Below are 10,759 nucleotides of genomic sequence, written 5' to 3' on the forward strand. Positions count from 1 at the left end.
CGACACAAGACCCCCCTGAAACCAGCCTCCGCGAGCACCCGTGCTGGCTGCGGGCGGTCGGGGGAGTTTAAGCCTTGTGGGTGTCACTTAGGGAAGTCAACAAGGGTGACCCTCTCAGGAACTTCCCAGCCTGTAGCAATGATGACACAGAGCCCGTTGTCTTCTGCCTTAGTTTGACATTTTTATAGCTTTTTTTTTTAGCTGAGTAATTGCCAGGAATAGCTTGTGGTCCAAAAGAGGAATATTTTCCTCCCAGCTAGGAGCTGTTCAAAGCGCTACGTGGAAGTGACCCCGCACTTCCCCCACGCAAGGGAGGCTGACAGAGCCGGGTACAATTTTAACCTCCCCGTGCTGCCCACAGACACAGCCCGGGCTCTCGCTGCTGCGATGCCGAGTGGCGCACCCAGGGCAGGCTGGACGAGTGGGGCTGAGCCTGGGGGCAGCGCTTGCTGTTTTCCACCACTCTGGAGCCCCCGGGTGTCTGCTCCCATCTGCCCGGCTCTGCAGACTTGCAGCTGGGGACCCCAGACTAGTAAAAGAAGTCTCACCTCAGGTTTGGGCTCTGGGGACCGTTATGGGTTTGAGTCTGGTGGGTTCTTTTGTAAAAGTGGGGGTAGACCTGTATGAAGACTTGAGAGCCTCCCCCACCCCCAGGTGGGAGTTGGACCCACGTCTGGCCAGGGCCAGGCCAAGCAGTGCCTCTGCCATCAAGGTATTATCAAGGTATTGAAGAGGTGACGCCATTGTTCTTTCTCTTTGGGTTTCATCTTGTGTTGAGCTGTCCTGTCTTTAATGCTGGGGAGTTTTTCTGTTGGAGAAGAACAAAGGAACGTCACCCTGAGAAGAAAGAGAGGGAGAAGAGTCCCAAAGGAGAAGGAGAGGGAGAAGGCTGCCAGAGCAGGACCTGTCCCTGAAGCCCGTGGTGGCTGAGATGGAAGGTGACTGCCTGCCAGCTGAGGGAATCAATGGCCATGAGAACATGTAGGATACGTTGGTGAGAACATCCAGGAGCCCCATGTGAGAGGGGAGAGAGACCGAGCATCAGCAGGGGATGTGCCCAAAGCTATCTGTGGCCCTAAGGGACTCCCGAGGAGGAAGAGGGTTGCCTCCTGGGAGGTGGACACCACGCGGCAGGAGGGAGAGACTGTGAGGAGCCCTCTTGCTCAAGGAGGAGCTGCCACGGACCACAGGTAGTGGCCCTGCTTGCACTGATCGGGGGGAAGAGGTAGCCAGGTAGATGGGAGGGGTGTGAAGTATATTTACGATTGGGTCGTATTTATTGATGTATTCCTCTCACTATCCTACTTGGTAAATGGTGGTGGTGAATTAAATCTATGTTTTTTCTCCCCAAGTCTCTCCGATTCTTTACCTGTCATCTTAAATGGTACGTTATTGCCCTCCTTGTCCTTAATCTCAAACCCTTGAGCCTTTCCAGCCCTCCACATCGCTGTGGAAATGGGAGTGGGGGAAGGAGTGAGCTGGAGACCGCGTGGTTCTTTGTCCCAGTCGGCTTGAACCACAACACACAGTTTCACCATCCTCGTCATAAAGCACTTCTTCCTAACATTGAAATCTACCCTGCTCTGGTTTAAAACCATTGCCCCTCATCCTGTCGTTACTCACCTGTGCGAACAGCCCCTCCCCAGCTTACCTGTAGCTCCTTCAGGGACTTGGAGGGGGTCAAACGCCCCCATCTGTGGGTGGGGAGAGCCACTGGCTCCTTCCCGTCCTCCTGAGAAGCCGATGCCTTGCTGACCCCCTCCCCGGGCTCTCCCAGCACAGCCCGGCTCCCCCCAGGACGAGTTAGTCGGAATTTCTGCACGATGAGCTTGTGGGCTCGCAGACAATGTGACAGAGTGAGATCTCTCTGGTAAATATTGACCTTTATGACAGCACCCAAACCCCCTCAGCCCAGCACAGGAGTCCTGCTCGGTTCTCAAGAAATGGGCTTTGCTGGCAGAGCCTCCGTGAGCCCCCCTGGGGCTGTCCCTGCTCCCCCCAGCACTGCACATGCCGCCTTGTGCCCAGGCACCAGCAGGTGGTCACAGATCAACCACGAGTTTAATCAGCTGAAAAGGTGAAATAACTTAAGAGGATGAAAACCCCTTTTGGTTTTCAGTGAAGTTTCCAAAGCCTGGAGAGAGAAGAAGAACAGGCAGCAGCGTGAAACTTCTTCATAGGTTAAAATGTCTGCTTTCCTCACGAGCTGCGGCAAAGGACACGTCCACCGTTAACGTCTGCCATCCAGAGGGACCCGGACAAGCTTCAGAGGTAGGTTCATGTGAACCTCATGAGGTTCAGCAAGGCCAAGTGCAAGGTTTTGCACGTGGGTCAGAACAAACCCTGGTATCGATACAGCTTGGAGGTGAAGGGATTGAGAGCAGCCCTGCAGAGAAGGACTTGGGGGTGCAGGGGGAGGAAAAGCTGGGCGCGACGTGGCAACCCAGAAAGCCGACTGTGTCCTGGGCTACATGGAAAGCAGCGTGGCCAGCAGGAGCTGAGCGGTAGGACAAGGGGGAATGGTTTTAAACTAAAAGGGGAGAGATGCAGACTAGATATGAGGTGGAATTTTTTTACAATGAGGTGGTGAAGCACTGGCACGCGTTGCTCAGAAGCCTCATCGCTGGGAGTGTTCAAGGTCAGGCTGGAAGGGGCCCTGAGCGGTCTGTTCTAGTTGAAGATGTTTGTGCTCACTGCAAGGGCTAGACGCCCTTTAAAGGTCCCTTCCAAGCTGAAACATTCTGTGATTTAAGTGTGGACGTAGCTCTTGCCTGGGGATGACTCAGATATTGCACACAGAAGATTATCTTCCCAAATCCTACGAGCCTGAGCACCCGCTGTTCTCTCAGTCGGGCCTCCTCATCACCCACTGCTGTTAAATACTTAAGACAGGGAGGAAAAAAGGAAAAAAACTAACACAACCCCCCAAGTTCATTTAGACCGCTGAGGCCCAGCCTGTGCTGACTCTGACATCTCTGAGCAATGGCTCAGGGCAGCGGCAGCTCGTCCGAAGCCACTGTTGGCAGGAGCCGACCTGCTCACCAGGGCGGCTGTTCAGACACGTTACCCTCTAACGCAACGCGAACACCTCGTCTGCTGGCCCAGCCCCTCGAGGGGTCTGAACCAGGATTAAGACACATGAGTAATGTTGGCTTAAGGCGTCAGCGGGAGTTTTGCTGCTGAGGTCATGCGTAGCTGGCTCACACCTCGACGTCGCAAATGGTGAGCTCTGAGATTGCTGGAAGAAACTCGGGGGGAGATTTTTTTTTAAGGTGTGCGGAGGGGATGTGCCCGGCGTAGACTTGTAATCCTGCTTGTCGAAACAAATTCCAGGCACCCTTGGCCCTGGGGGTTACAACTGAGTCACCAGATGGGTAAAATTCACTCTTCTGCCTGCAGATTTCCCCGCGGTTTTGTTCTGCTGGAGATGGTTCATCTCAGCTGATGGTGGGCTGAGCCCTCCAGGCACTGTGCTCACAAACAAGGTGGTTTGAATTCACTCATCCCTATTCCAAAAAGATTTTATCTTCTCTCTAAGTGTGGATCTTTTGAATGCAGGTTCTGTCTTCTGATTGCAGTCCCCCCAGGGTTGTACGCCCAGGCTTTCCCTGCCGAGACTCGTCCCTCCTGCAGCACAACCCAGCAGTGGGGCCAAGCTCCTTGTCCAAAAGCAGAGACAGACTCCTCCGTTTAGCTGCAGGGGGCTGGAGAATGTGACCTGAGAGAGCACGGGTACCGTGATGTTCAGGACGAAGCCATTGCCACAGCTCCCAGCTGGTCTGGCAGCGCCGGCTCTGCCGTGACGCCTTTGCAGTCCTCCTTTGCTGCAGGAGGTCTTCAGACACTTTCATTTCTGTCAACGTGATGAGCCTTCTAGGTTCCGCCTCTCAAAGGTGTCTGGAGGTCTTTGCAGCAAGCGTGTACCAAAAAAGCAGATTATTGCTGCCTGCTGCGGACTGAGACCAGGCAACAGCACCTTTCAAGACCCATGCTCTTCCTAAGAAGATTCAGTTTTTTGGGAGCATTTCGTACCCAGCTGATTTGTTCACAGACAGTGCCGGAAAAACCGAATAGTTAAAATGGGAGCTAAAGAAATACCGGCATGTAATTGCCTTTTTACAACAAAACCCTGAACCTGGTTTCTTGCAGTGGTTACAGAGCACGAGGCTGCAGTTTTCACTTCTTTCCAGCGTTCTCTTCCAAGTGAGTGTTGGGAGGACAGTTGTCCTTTACAAAAAAACTCGCTTCTGCCTTGAGGGACTTCTTACTTATAATGTCACTTACAGCAACCGGGGTCACAGCCCTGTTTGGCTGCCCTGAATTTGCCCCCAGGGTACTTAGCCTACAATGTTCAGGTCTGGGCAATGCCTCCTCTTTAGCCTGAACAGAAATAGAATATATTTGTCAGCCTTCTAATGCCCTTTAAATAACATCAGTTTTCTGGGAAACATGTTCAGGAAGTCTGCAGTGGCTACAGCGAGAGTATCCTTACACAACGCCCTCGCTGCTTAGGACCACAAGCACTTAATGCGTTATTATCTGGGTCAGCATAAAATAGGAGTCTTCCCAAAACAACTGGTTTTTTACCCTTTAAAAACAATGACATTTTCCATCTTTCACAATGTTTAGGGAGAGGGCTAGAAATGACTAAGCAGTATTGGAAATCAGAGCAGAATCACGCAGATTGGAAAAGACCTTGAAGATCTCGAACCCAACCATTAACCCAACACTGACAAGTCCTTGACTAAACCAGATCCCTGAGCGCTGGGTCTGCCCAACTCTTAAATTCCTGCAGGGACGGGGACTCCACCTCTGCCCTGGGCAACCTGTTCCAACACCTGAGAACCCTTTCAGTAAAGAAATTCTTCACAATATCCAACCTGAACCTCCCTCGGCACAACCTGAAGCCACTTCCTTGTGTCCTCTCACTTGTTACTTGGTCGAACAGACCAATCTCCACGTTGCTGCAATGTCCTTTAAGGTGGCTGTCGAGAGCGAGGTTTCTCCCGAGCTTCCTTTTCTGGAGGGAACCCCAGCTCCCTCAGCTGCTTCTCATCACACCGGTGCTCCAGACCCTTCTCCAGCTTTGTTGCCCTTCTCTGGACATGCTCCAGCACCTCCATGTCCCTCTTGTAGCGAGGGGCCCCAAACTGAACACAGTCCTTGAGGTGTGGCCTCACCAGTGCCAGGTACGGGGGTAAAAACGGCTTTCCTGCTCCTGCTGGCCACACTACTGCTGGTACAGGCCAGGATGCTGTTGGCCTTCTCGGCCACCTGGGCACACTGCGGGCTCACCTCGAGCCGGCTGTCCATCGACACTCTCAGGTGCCTCTCTGCTGAGCAGCTCTCCGGTCGCTCCTCCCCAAGCCTGTAGCGCTGCCAGTGGGGTTGTTGTGCCCAAAACGCAGGACCTGGCAGCTCGCTGTACGCACGCGGGAGAGAAGTGAGGATACAGGGGTTGCGTGTGCCACCCCGCAGCCCTGGGAAGAGCCCCAGGCATCCAACATCCCAGGTGCCAGCAGCGTTCCGGGCTTGGTTTGGCGTTTTTCCAGCTGCTCCTAAGATAGCGGAGCTCCAGCTGTGCCGTGACTTCGCTGTAACACGGGGGAGTGGAGCCAGGACACTTGATCCTTTTTCTGTGGAAGTGCAGGGAACGATTTCCCAGTTACTGCTACAAGGACGTGAGTTCAGCATGGCTGGGAGTTGGGTGCTGAGTCTCAGGCACGTGGACTTAAGGGTAGTTTTGACTCCAGAGAGTAAGGGACTAGACAAAGGTCTGGAAAGTTGAGCTCAGCTTCAGGGACACCAATGTGCTCTTTCAGCCTCAGTCAGATCACCCAGGTTCCCCCACGCTGGTTTTTATTTCTGTCTCTCTACTTCCTTCTGTAATACCGGAGTTTGGCAGGTGATTTATTGGACTTCTCTCACTCTTCCCAGAAGTTAAGGCAAAGACTCGTTAGTAACAACCAACCCAAGTTCTTCTTTCGCCCAGTTTCAAGTGCCGCGCGCTGACACGCTGTCACGCAGGAACAACCTGGCCAGTGATTCAGCACCTCTTGTTTACAACGAGCCTCCGCCCGTGAAGTGTTCCCTGACGGAAAAAATGCATCTGAATAAGCCGTGGGCTCAGTCACAGAACGGGGACACCCAGCAACATCTTGGGAGTGAAATACAGGGACTGCCTGCGGAGTCATTCAACTGCTGCTCTCTAAAGGGAGAGGCAGAGAGGAGGTGCTGTTTGCAATACTGGTTTCTGGGAAAAAATGAATTTCTTATTCCTCTTTATGACTGTTTTATAGAATATTTTTGTTTGAGTGACTCAAAAAAAAAAAAATCGCTAAAGGAAATCTACAGCCAAGACACTATCAGGTTATTTGACTTCTGAGAACTGGCAAAGTAGTTCCTGGCTATGAATTGAACTGGAAGACAAGTAGGAACACAACAGAAACAACTCTGTAGGTTTCTGTTTCAGGAAAACATTCAAGGATCCTCTTAAGAGTGAATTTCATTTATCCTCAGAGCAGTGCTTAGGGTGTATTTACTGAACACAGCCGTCTTCAGGCTGCCCTGGACCGGGGCTTCGAATTAGTTGCTTCAAAGGTCCAGCAGCATGCCGACCACTCAGGTGGAGGACGCGCACTTCAGACAAAGCTTTTGCTGAATAACACCGCGCCAGCCGCGCACGGCAGCGAGGGCGGCAGCAGCTGGTTGTGTCCGTGAGGAACGAGAGTTCAGGCTGGTGGGTTTAAGCACCAGAGTGCTCTGAGGTGTGCGTGTGGTGCTGTCATGGCCACGATGGCCATGAGATGACTGGATGGAGGAGGCGCTAAGTAGCTCATTTGTGGATGGCAGAAAGGCAGAACCATCTATGGCCGTGCGCAAAAAGAAATTACTCAGGCATTAGTACTGTTAGTAAAGATTACTACGCATTCGCCCAGCATTTTCTTTCCAGGAAGGGATGCTTCAGCCTCTGAGGCCCCAAGCAAACACGTCTACTGCCTCATCACACAACCGCTTTGGGGAGCGTGTGACAACACAACTGCAGGGAAAGTGAGGCTGCTGCGAAAGCGTCCTCAGAAAACGATGTGGGGAACACAGCGTCCGGCAGAGGACACTGCCAAGAGCAGGGAAATTTGGAAACTCACTTGGAATCAGCAGCGTTCAGGAAAGACAGCGCAACCAAAAAGGAATGAGGAGATTCCAGCCTCCAGAAAGTGATTGTGTGTTTAAAAACATTGTCAAACAATTTCATGACTGAGTAATTAATTCACTGCAAATGTTCCTCCTCTTCTTGCTTCCACTTGACGAGCACACAGCTTGTGAAGAAATTGGGGCCATTTTTTCCCCAGTGATGCTGCATGCTGTGCAGTCTGACTTTTCCACACAAGTCATCATTTTACTCCATGAGGTTCTGACCAGTTTTAATACCAGTTTGCTTCTTCCTTTCACCAGAAACCTTAACCAGTGCTCCCTTCTGAGTGTCACAGGGGAAGGTTTGCGATCAGATTTAAGCTGTGCACACAAAATTGTACGAGATCAGGTGCTACTGCTACCTGGGAATACATCCTTGTGAAGTAGTTTGGATATAAAAAAAAGCCTAAACACGCACCCAGAAACTAATGGAAAATCCCCAAGAGTTGCCATGGAAGCTGGTTTTACCAGAGGGGCAGAAAAAAAAAACAACTCTTGAAGGGATTTCAGAAGCACAAGAAACAAAACAAAAGGGCAATGCCACAGGAAATGCCTGAGGTCCAGCAAACAAAAACAACGTGTGTTACACGCCAGGAATGTTCCACGTGGGATTTCCAACTTGGCGAAAATCCCAGGGTGAAAAAGCACCTGCTCTAGTTTCCCTGGCACCCTTTGTCCTGATGAGAGCTCAGCTGAGGCGAAAAGCTCTCCCCACCTCTCCACTGCCTCAAGGTAGAATCAAGCGAAATTTTAGCAGAGAGCTGTGCAAAGGGATTTTTGAGAGGGCATCCGGCCCGTAACGCGTCTCTGCGGTAGGGTCGATTCAGCCTGTTCTTGATTGTCCAAGTGGCTTTTGAGAAACTGATGGGCAAACAAACCCTCGGGAGTAATTTCTTTCAGTCTCTGGAAAGGGGCCCCAGCCCAAAGGCCAACTCAGCGTGTGGTGCCTCATTTGGTAGAAGCTGAGGAGCACAAGCTGAGCTGCAAGGAGAGGCAAAACCCACTTTATGTGTGGACGCTGCTGTCTGGGGCTGCTGGTTACCATCTATATGATTCAGATTATTATCATTTTTTTAAATTTAAAGGCATAATGGTCAAGACCATTCTCTGCCTTCCTCGGCAAATCTCTCGATAGATGTTCTCTCCTTGGACTAACAAGTGCTGGCAGAGTCATCCCAGGATATCACTTCAAAACAAAAAAAAATGGAATAACTACATGAATTCAGAAACTTTCAAGTACTTCAATCCAGGATTTTATCTGAGAACTGGCGCAACCTTGTATTTTCGAAACTCACAAGGGCACCTCATCGTTAGTTAGCCATGAGCACACACTCATGGAAATCGTGACTAAGGCAACAACCTCATGCCCAGCTCACACATCATCGCCGAGGAGAAGCAAACCCCCAGACTTACAGTAAAAACCCTTTTGCTTCAGATCGCTATCGGTGACGTGCGCCAGCAGATCCTGACCTTAAATGAACTGATGGGTGTGCTGGGGCACAAATGATGTTACGGGATGCGCCAGCAGGACAGGAGGAGGATTATAAGGAAGAAGAGGCTAAAAATAGCTCAGTTCCGAATAAACCAACCTACCGTGCTGGAAAATATATTAAAGTGACTCCTCTGTTAGCCCACACGTGCCTTCTGCTTGCTTCTTCACCTTGCTCTGGAACAGCTGGTACCAGCCAGAGCCTTAAATAAGACGCTGGCCTTAGCCCCAGGGCACATGAGATTTGTCCTGGCATTTCCCCAGCTCTGCAGGCTGAGCTCAGACGTGAGCAGCACCGAGTAGCTGCCATCAGGCCAGACAGCACGAGCAGAAAGTGCCCCAACTCGGTTATTGGGAGTCTCTCTGTTGCTCCAGATGATGACGGAATCACCACCACAGACAGCGCTGCGATTTCACCGAGTGCTCTGAAGCATTACACGTGGGTTTTGTGGGGTTTTTTTAAGGAATGCCTCCCGCTGCTGACAGGGGGTAAATGCTTGCGCAGCAAGAAAATTCCAGACGTGTGAAAGAAAGTTAATCTTCTGCCAATGTTCAAATAAGGCAGGTAGATTAACTGCCATGATTATTAGACACGAGGCTTTATCTGAGTGTTAAAGCATGCTAAAGGAAAAAGTGATTACTAAGTAAGGATTAATCTGTTTCACCTTGGGAAGACAAAGCACCTCTTCAGAGAAATAAATTCCTGTAAACAGGCATGGGGTAAAACAGGTCCAATATTCAAATGTATTAAAAATCTGAAAAACTGACTGCATTTGAACCACTTAGAAACATCCTCACCGCAGTGCAAGGTCTCACAGGGGAGTCACTTGTAACGTGAAATAATTTTAGATACAAGTCTGTTTCCCGTAAGGACTTAAAGCACAAGTCTCAAATGTGACAAATCATTGATTAAATTACTGATCAAAACACAAAATAGTTACCAGCTACCAGCGAGCAGACCATCTTAAGATTATCACAGTGGGATTATTTTTTTAGTGGAGCTTACACATTGCCCACCGTCCCTTTTCAAAACGCTTTTCCACGTCAGCTCGGCCCCATTCCCTCGGGCTCTACTGAGGCATCATCAGCAGAACAGACAGACCCACAGAGTAGCTCAGGTGGGAAAAGACCTTTAGATCATTGGGTCTAACCATTAACTCAACGTTCACAAGTTTGAGACTGAAGTTGCAGCAAAACCAACAGCGGGAGGAAGCCACCAGTGCCTTTGCGTGGCCATTGATGACCCTACAGAGCAGATGGAACCAAAAATCCCAGCTGACACAGCAGCACTCCGCTGTCTTTGTGCGACACACGTGGTATGTGACGGGTGAGATCGGAGTTCGGGCTGTGTCTGCGCAGCAGGATCTTTATCCCACCCCTGCCAGCTGATCGAGCTGGATTCCTTCGCCGCGCTCGGAGGACGCACTGAAGCCACCCAGCCACTGGCTCAGCGGAGCTTCCCCAGCACTCGGGAAATCTTTGCACAGTACCAGGTAGGTGTGTTTTACCCGCAAGGGTGGAAAAAGCTGAGCGTGGAACTCTTTGCTAAGGCTTTGGGAGCCGACCAGCTGCCCCTGGGTGCTCCATCCTGTAACCGCTGTTAATGCTCCAGAAGCCGACTCTGAACAATGTCAAACTTTTCGGTTTCGGAGAAATCCTCCCCCGTTTTCTGTGGACATCAGAGCATGCTCATACTTAACACATCGCAGCTGATGCATCTTTCTGGGTGAAAGACCCTCCCACTCTCGAGAACTTGGAATTCTGAAATCAAAACATTTGCTTTGATTTAAGACCTCCTGCTGCCACGTGCCACAAACCAGTCTTTGTGTCTAGAAACTTGTGAGAACAGCCATGGCCTCAAGCTCAAAACTGTTTTTTCCTCCCTGGTCTCCTAGTGAACAGGGAGAGATCCCAGAAGCGTATGTGGAAAGCTTGGAAAACCCCTGGTGTCCCATAACAGGCATTTTAAGTAACTTGACTAAAGTGGTTTTGTCTCTCAGCACAGCACTTGTGTCCACCAGTTACTGTTTTACCTCTTCAATTTAATTGCTAGCACCAACCCTGCCAACCGAAACAAGA

This window comes from Apaloderma vittatum, unplaced genomic scaffold (assembly GCF_000703405.1).
Source record: "Apaloderma vittatum isolate BGI_N311 unplaced genomic scaffold, ASM70340v1 scaffold1809, whole genome shotgun sequence".
Lineage (NCBI taxonomy): Eukaryota > Metazoa > Chordata > Aves > Trogoniformes > Trogonidae > Apaloderma > Apaloderma vittatum.